We start from the raw sequence: 9282 nt of genomic DNA on the forward strand, positions 1-9282 counted from the left end.
AGCAAATAACTTTTTATGTTGTTTACGAGCTAATATTTTATCTGCATCCTACTAAACATTGGTACACAGCATTTGTTGAATCGTGCAAGTTGTGTATAGTTTTAATGTAGCCGAATAAAAGTACTTAAGTCTTAATAAAAAAAAATAAACACAATGTGCCGTTACTAGTTATATATGTACATAATAACATACGACATATGCAGAGAATGATAAAAAAGAAAATCAACAATTTTGTACAAACTAATGTGGCATCGAAATAATGTCCATAAATCAGTATGTAATCCGTTCACAACGAAATATTGTGAAGTTTAGTATGAGTTTTTTTAATCATAAAGACGATTGAATTTGAATATAATATATATAGGTATATAGCTAGATAGGTGCATATATAGAATGTCAACAATTTTAATCGAAACGACTAAAAATCATTAGAATAATAATATTTATTAGCCAATATTATTTTTAATTTATTTGAAACGGCGTTTTTCTATACGGTCCCGTGACATGTATAATATATAATATACGCATATATGATTTTCGATTTTAAGGCCGGCGCAGAGCCATAAAATGTTGAGAGTTAGGATGTAGCGGACGTTTAAAAGGTCGTAATTTACAGTTAAAAACTTGTTGCACGATTTAACACTTCAAAAGTGTATGGATCTAAATAACAACAAAAACGTCGACGTCCGTGTTTGTTTACACCCCTGGGAGGTTAAATTATAGCAATTCAAGACAAACAGACCAGGTTGTTACATACGCGTCAAGAGCTCCACTTCGCTTGATTATTTTCAAAAATATTATAATTTATGGATTTCTGTTTTTATTCCTATAGGTGTGGCATAAACAAAGTTTCGAACAAACTAGAACTGTTAAAACGTGTGTAACGGTATATTAATAGTTTAGGCATACACAACAAATATTATGGTGTATGAAAAATAAATTTTTGTATTTGTTTTGTTGAAACGATGTAATATCAGTGTACCTACTGTACATGGCTGGGCAGTGCAATACATATTATTTTAAATGTAAACAAATTACACATATATGTATATGGCTACTGCTTCAAGTATTAAATAATTAATTTTACTATTTATTAGAACCATTTCTCTGAGAACTGGTTTATAAATAATATGTAGGCACAGTGAAACCATATTATGCTGAACTTTATTTATAACCTGCATGCGGCGTCCATAGCAACTTATTTTTCACCCTCTCTGTACTCCTTTTCTGTAAAGTGTAAGTTTAATTTTGTTAGTTGATACATTTCCTCGCGATGAGTATATAACGACAGTTTGTGTTGTACATACGTTAGACATATATATAGAGGTACACACGTGCAATCATCAATGTATAAAAACTCTGAAAATAAAAAAGTCCATGCGATACCTAATCATAAAACAGGACTATTATACATATACATATACGTATCAGAGTATAAAAAATAAACTACTTCACGAATAAGTTATATGTCTGTCAATTTTCTAGTCGCACTAAACGCATTTAATAAGGTTAACCAATAAAACATTTATTGGTTCTCGAAAATATATGTTTTATTACAGGTACTAATATTATATGTTTTGAAGAACCTACAATAACGGCGCCCCCTTAAAACGTATTATGTATTATTATTATTATATGTCGGACGAGAAAATCAATTAACTAACGTTTGAAAAAGAAGGTCAAGTCCGCCACCCGCGTGCTCCTTACCGTGGTCCCGAGCACATAAATAAATGTTTTACAAAGTAATGATATCAGTCATACTATATATACATCGGCGAATAACACTGTTACATTTTGCGAATAGAATAGTAATAGGTATTATGCTAAGTTATAGCGTATAAACGCACAAGCGTCAGCTGTTGTAGGTTAGGTTAGGGTTTTTCTATTAATTGTCTAATGACCGCAATCGTGCGCTAAGTACCCATATGTACCTATTTTGAGTAACACTTATTATTATTATATGCATTTTCTAAAAGAGGAAAAGCGAAACGGTGTTTTTCGCCGAGACATTTCGTTGGTAAGTAGTGTACGCATAGACACACAAAAAAAAAAACGGTATCATTCGGGAAGTTGATATTACGAAGCGGCGGATGGTCCAGATTTAAAGAGGAAAAGAGAGAAAAACGTGAAATAGCAATAACAAAATATAAATGGGAGAAGAATGTACAGTGAAGAAAAAAAAAATACGAAAACGAAAACCGTCGAAGAGAGATATGTACCAGCCGGGGAAAAACTAGGGAAAACATCCGTCAGCGTGATTGCTGCGGTGCCGGAGACGAGGAGCGAATGGTTTCTGTGCGAGAAGTCTCATGACCTGCAAGGGGTGGGCAGGGTTGTTCGTCGAGGGGGATTTTTCGGATTTTTCAACCCCTTCGGCCACACCTCCGGCCGTCGAAAACCGTTGCCGGGATGGTGTAAAAACGGCGGAAGACGACGACGACTGCTGCTCTGTGTGTATGTGGAATAATACACTACACTTCTCGTTTCAGACATTTTTCTCCGTCCGGTGCAGCAACTATAGAGCACCGCCACCGACAACCATAGGCGGCGCAGACCACCACACAGACGCACACGCACAAAGAAAAAAAAAACATTAAATTAGTCCCATCCACATGCGCGCGCGTGTGTGTATGTGTGTGTGTTGTACGTTTATTTATTTCATTTTGTTTTTTTTTTTTTTTTGTATTTTAACATTTTTAGGGAATTTAACACTTTAATTTTAATTTAGTATTTTTAATTAAACTATTAATTAGACGCCCCGGCGAGGGGTGTTTCTCGTCACACGGCGGCCGACACATCTGTTTTGCTTTTTACACACGTCTTTATGTATAGGTATATTATAATAATTTATANTGTGTGTGTGTTGTACGTTTATTTATTTCATTTTTTTTTTTTTTTTTTTTTGTATTTTAACAGTCTTTCGGAGGAGAAAAAATAAAGTCGAAATACCGACGTCGGTTGACACTATTAATTAGACGCCCCGGCGAGGGGTGTTTCTCGTCACACGGCGGCCGACACATCTGTTTTGCTTTTTACACACGTCTTTATGTATAGGTATATTATAATAATTTATAATATTATTTCGTATACATAATGATATGATAGAGTATATACATATTAAATTATTGTGTTATGTCTTCTGTAATATGCGATAATGTTATTGGGACGGGTGCAACGGAACGATGCCTTTGACACCATAATATTATAATACGCTCATATACATAATTATTATACTATATTATACAACTATTATGCGCATACGAGTTGATGGTTTTGAATAAAATTACTGTTTATGATATTTTGATAATCGTTTGCATTATAGAAGCTCGATTTGTATATTTAAAATATTATTATAATTTGGATTCGGCAGTGTCGTGCGACATTAACATTTTGACGAGCTGCGCATAGTGCACACCGCACGCCGACCACGTCCCGTAGGCGCCATTCTGACGACGATCGAGGGTTGGAGATATCGACAAAAAATATGTATGATACAATATTATACTGTTTAATGGTATTTGTTTCCGAGTAAACCGAAACCGTCGGTTTCGACATGGGTGTTCTGCGCCATATGGTCATTTCAGAGCAAAAAATGTTATCTAATTTCCCATATAAATTATATTACCAACGTCGTGTTCCCCATGGAAGTCAAATATTGACATTTGACATACCTAAACACGTGTATATCTTTGTCGGTAATATAGTTGTCCACGAATTGGAATATGTTTTACACAATACTGTGGGCACCATAGTATATAAGCTGCCATATAATATTTAATTATTTGTTTGCAAAAACAAGAAGTTACGGTTTTATTTTTAATAACAACCCATTTAAATAATGCACACAAAACAAAATCCCAATATTATTATCCGTTTTGTAATATTCATCACTGACGATGTAAATAACACGAAATTCGACGAAAAATGATTCCCAAAAATAATGTTGTCACTAATTATTATTAGGTCTGTGATTCAAAATAAAATGTTTAAGCTCGACACAAGCATAGAAAACCGTTTAAAATATCCACCGTTTCTTTCATTTTCGTGAACACGATACTAAATTACCTATACAAGTCAACCAATGTGTGACATACCTACTGAGTATTCCTTTTGGAAAATAAACCAACAAATAAAATACAACATTAAATTATAAGCATTGCTCATATGATGCACATTGCATAAAAAAAATATCATTACATTATACCTTTTGAGTTTTGACGATTGCCACTCGAACTTAGTGGAAATATGATAAGCGGTTTAAAATCATACGCTCCGAAGTATTCATCAGTATTGTAATATTTTACAACCCATTTTATACTTAAAGTGTAATGAACTGATGTTTAAAATTTAGCAAATACCTAATGTGCTACAGTATTGTATACCGTGTTTATTCGAGTTTACCTGGTATCCGTTTAATAATATAATACTTTGTAATCGTTCTGCGGCATCTTGTGAATTCGAAAACGTCGATAGCACACAAAGTATTGAGTCCCGAAACACGGATCACGATGGTACATCATTTGATTGATAACATTCGTGGGATGTTTTATCGGATGGTACGCTTGATGAGCGTATATCGCATAGTTTAGACTATAAAACGACAGACAGAGGGAGACCGACAGACACGGACGGAGAGACACACGCACATTACGACCGTACACTCGTATCGTGGGAGGCAGCCTCGCGGTGTGGGATTTGAGTTTTCTTAAATTAAAGTTTGCGCAACAGTAAATATAGTCGCGGTTTTTTATTTTTTTATTTAAATCCTCGAAATCGTTTGTAGGTGCCTACTGTACCACGGCCTCGACGTCGCAATAATAATTATGACACTGGGCTGTGTCGTCTTCGTTCTAATATTTCGAAACGCGAACATCGAGTGTACGCGGCGGCCGCCATCTTCGTTTCTCCCGATAAATCATGACGAGCACACGTTGTCACAGTCTTTCGCGTAGTTATATTATATTAACTTCAGGAGGACTCGCGTACAGTAGTCATAAACGCAAGTGGGCATGCAATATTCTATACAGATGGCACTACGGTTGAATACTATCAGCTGCATACAATATATTATAATATGATATGTATCATATATAATACCGGGCGATTCATTTCACACGAGACACTATCGTTATTCGGAAGTATACTAACGTTTTTAAAAATATTTACACAGTTTTGACTTAGGGCGCGGTGTAGTTTACGAGTCTTAGGCAATTAAACTATTGATGAGCAGAGTAGTGGACCAATATTTTGCGGGGAAACCGTCATCACTCCACTCCATTCAAACTTTAAATGCTCTGCAGAACTCATAAACTACTCGTCTTAAATTCGACTGCATGCGTATCGAAATACTTGGACAAACGTTCTGCTTTGGAATATGAAATCAAAACTGTGTATGTTGTCATTGAAATAAGTAAAGAACATAAAAAATATCTACACGAGTATATACTTTAAGTGTTGTTTCTTAACGACTAGAAACCGTATAAACATTTTTTTTTCAAAAACATTTATAGGTACTATATTTTAAATAATGACCTTTCGATGACCAAAGAATCACCCGGTATCACGACGTATTGCGATGTCGGTCGTTTTAATATATTATACTTGGGATTTAACCTCCGAAATGAGCGCAGACCGCACTTTTCGCGCAGAGATTGTCTGTCGTCTGCGCATACCTACATGTATCGTATTATATTATGATATTATGATTTAGAACCGACACGGTACACGCTCGTAAACGATGGTCTACGGTAGTCGTAGGTGCCCGTACCGCACATAATCGCATCGTAATAATATTAATATATTATATATTATTATTATCTTATCCGGAGGACACAGACGATGCCTGGCCGTCACCGATTATACTATAATGATAATTTCACATCTCCGCCGCCGCCGTATTTTTGCCCCCTTTCGAGTTACAAATATTATTTTCGAGATAAATTATTTTATAATAATATTGAAAATCGTCATTATTATTAACACACACCCGCGGTATTGTATAATATAATAATATATTATATACTGCTGCTGCGTTTGCCTACATATCATTATTATTATTTTTTTATCGCATTTTCGTTTTTACACCTCCGTCAGACGTGTAGGTACAATAATAATAACATAGTATGTTATTAAAATAATAGTCGCCAGTAGGTACTCGCAATACTGATGCAGAGAACAGACACCTCAGTCGCAGTCCGGGTGTATATATTATAATAGTCGTCTGACATACCCGTAATGAAATATGTCGATAAAATTTGCGACAGACGTCAAAATGCAAAAACGTATTTACGAGACGTAAAATTGAACACGAACATATATTATTGAATATAATAATATTATATTATGCTTGTGCGCCGATGAGGGTATACATGTATAGATCCGTTCGTAATAGGCATATTATAATATCGCATCAAACTGTTATATGTATGTATACCACCTCAGGGTTAAGTTTATTCCAATGTTATACAATATATCAGCGGCGGCGGCGGCGGCGGCGGCATCGGTTTCACAATCAGAAAATTCCATGAAATTCCTGCGAAAAAATAAATGGAAAACGGATTTATACTAGGCGTATATAGGTATGTGAAGTTAAAAAAAAAAAAAATTACTCATATTCCCATTTTATATTAAGCCTTGATCATAATATACCTATACTTTTGTGCGTGATATAGACACGCGTTATTGGTATAATATTTCACTTTATAGTTTATACACGGTAAATGATTTCGATGTACCCTGCACCGCCATATAATATGTTTTCTTTTAACTTATAAGTCATAACTTATACGTAGGTACACTGCATACAGTTATGTGAGCACAGTTTATGACACACAATTTACGACCCTGTGCGGTGGATGACTTTACCGGTAGGTATAGCTTTCGTTATATTATAGCGATATATCTAATTAATATTTAATATGAGCAAAACATTTACACGTTTTATGGGAAGTTTCATTCGTACGAAAAGGCAAAAGCTGTATAGGTAATGATATGTCGGTTGACATTAAAAAAATAAAACGCATTACACGCGAACTGCACAGAACAGTTAAGATAATACATACACAATACCCATATATTAAAAGTCATATTATTCGCTGGAAATATTTCTTACTCAAACACTCGTCTACTGCACCTAAGCACTGCGGGTACTCGACTACCCTCACAACGATGGCCGGTCGTAAAACACTACAAATACGATTAATCGTTTTAATACGGTCAGCTCGTAAAGAAACTTAGGAGTGTCACGTAGATACGGAATCTCCGTACGATATAATAGACAGCGGAACTCAGATAAGTCGAAATTCAAGGGAAATGAAATCTTTTCGACTTATCGAGGTTTTCGATTTACTAAGGTTTTCGAGCTTTTAAGATGTATGTAGGTAGGTATTAAAGTTTTTAATTATTGTGTGCAATGTAAAAAAAAATGTAATTATATAGGTTATTTAAATTTAAAAAAATATATCACGAAAATATAACAAAAGATGTGTTGCAACTTTATAACATATAGTTTGTTATCTTACTTTGACTTAAAATTTGAGATTTGCTATCATCAATTTATCAATTATCAAATTATCGGATCGGACAAGCCGATTAGACAAATGTTTAAACAAAATTATCCGCCATTATCCGTCTACATGTTCGGAGCACAGAATGTTCGAGTTATCTATAGTTTTTTTCCGAGTTTTCACAAGGGAACGGAATTTTTTTCGACTTATTAAGGTTTTCGACTTATCGAGATTCCACTATATAATATGAACTCGTTAACTATGTACGTATGAAAGACACTCGCACTATACATATGTATGTCATATGTGTTTCTGGCCTAGGGTAACTGACAAAGTATTTTACCTAAACTTCGCGCCCAATTTTACCAACTATATAATCTCGACGAAACAACTATAGACTCGAAACTGAGCAGCGCGTAAGGCAATAGTGTTTGTACGAACTTCAATACTTAAATTAAATTCCGCGCATAACTAAAGGGACACATATATGGCTTGCTGGAGGAGGTTCTATCAAATACCTAAAATGAGTACCCGCAGGTATAAATCGTATGGTATACATATACCAGACAAAGGTTGAATATATGAGCTATTATATAAAACTACTGCAGTACCCACTGTATATATAATAGCTCAGAAAAACATGCATGTCCCGCGAATCGTTGATTTTCCACTGTGGCTGCTCTTCTCTCGTCTTCGACTATAGGTACACACCGTATAATAGTTAACATATAATCATTTAAAATTTTTAGCCCGTTGGTGCGCCGACTCAAAATCGTTTCTCTTGTACAACCGCGTTGAACGAAACAACAGATTCAGTTTTCCAAAATCGTCGGTATTCCTTGGATAAATCTTACCTTATTGTATATAGCCGAGCTTGGTAAACTCGAACTTTTTTAACTCGGAATCGTCGATACCTCGAACTTTCCCCCCCCCCTAGAATTTCCTATTGTTGCATTATCTCTGGATAGATCGATTTTTTTGGCCGCTGTCGTATACGCCACGCAAAGGCTTGACGTATACAACAGATATCTTTCGGTTTCCGATTCTCTAACCGTCAAACAAGTAAATTATCTATACCTGCTGTATGAACTATATTTAAATTATTCTTTTGGTGACCACGATGACGAGTACTGCACAAAAGATAATTAAACTAGGTTCAAACAGGTTTTACACGATACTACTCTAAAGTTACTTTACTCTCTAACAACTGACCACGATAACGAGTACTGGATGTTTGAGAGTGAGATATCTTTAACCTAGGCAAAGTCTTACTCTTTCTCGACTGACCACGATAACGAGTACTGGACGAGAAAGTAAGTATTACAGTGTCTTAATATCTTTTTCAAAAGTGTTTTTCCACCGCGAACGTCTCTTTACACTCAAGATCAAATATTCTAAAATAGTCGCAAATAAAACAGTAACACTTGGTTAAAGGAATTAAATATAATATATTAAAGAATATCAAAAACAAATAATAAAAAGAAACGTCAAAAACTGCTTGTTAGGCACGACAATGAGTGATCCAAAAACTGAACAGCCCCGCTCCCGTCGCAGACGTCGCCTTATGTAGTGGTAGCAATTTTGCTGATTCGGCTTTATTCAATTTTGCATCATTGTTTTGATTTTTTATAATTTTGTTATGTATATGTACAACACCGCTATCTTCATCTTCGAGTTGACCAAGCCCTCGGCTGTACATATGCCAAACACATGGGCATTTCCTTCCTGCATGGGTACACTTTGAGTTACTATATTGTCGCATCTTCTCTTTCGTTCG

Source organism: Myzus persicae, unplaced genomic scaffold (assembly GCF_001856785.1).
Source record: "Myzus persicae strain clone G006 unplaced genomic scaffold, MPER_G0061.0, whole genome shotgun sequence".
In the NCBI taxonomy this organism is placed as follows: Eukaryota; Metazoa; Arthropoda; class Insecta; order Hemiptera; family Aphididae; genus Myzus; species Myzus persicae.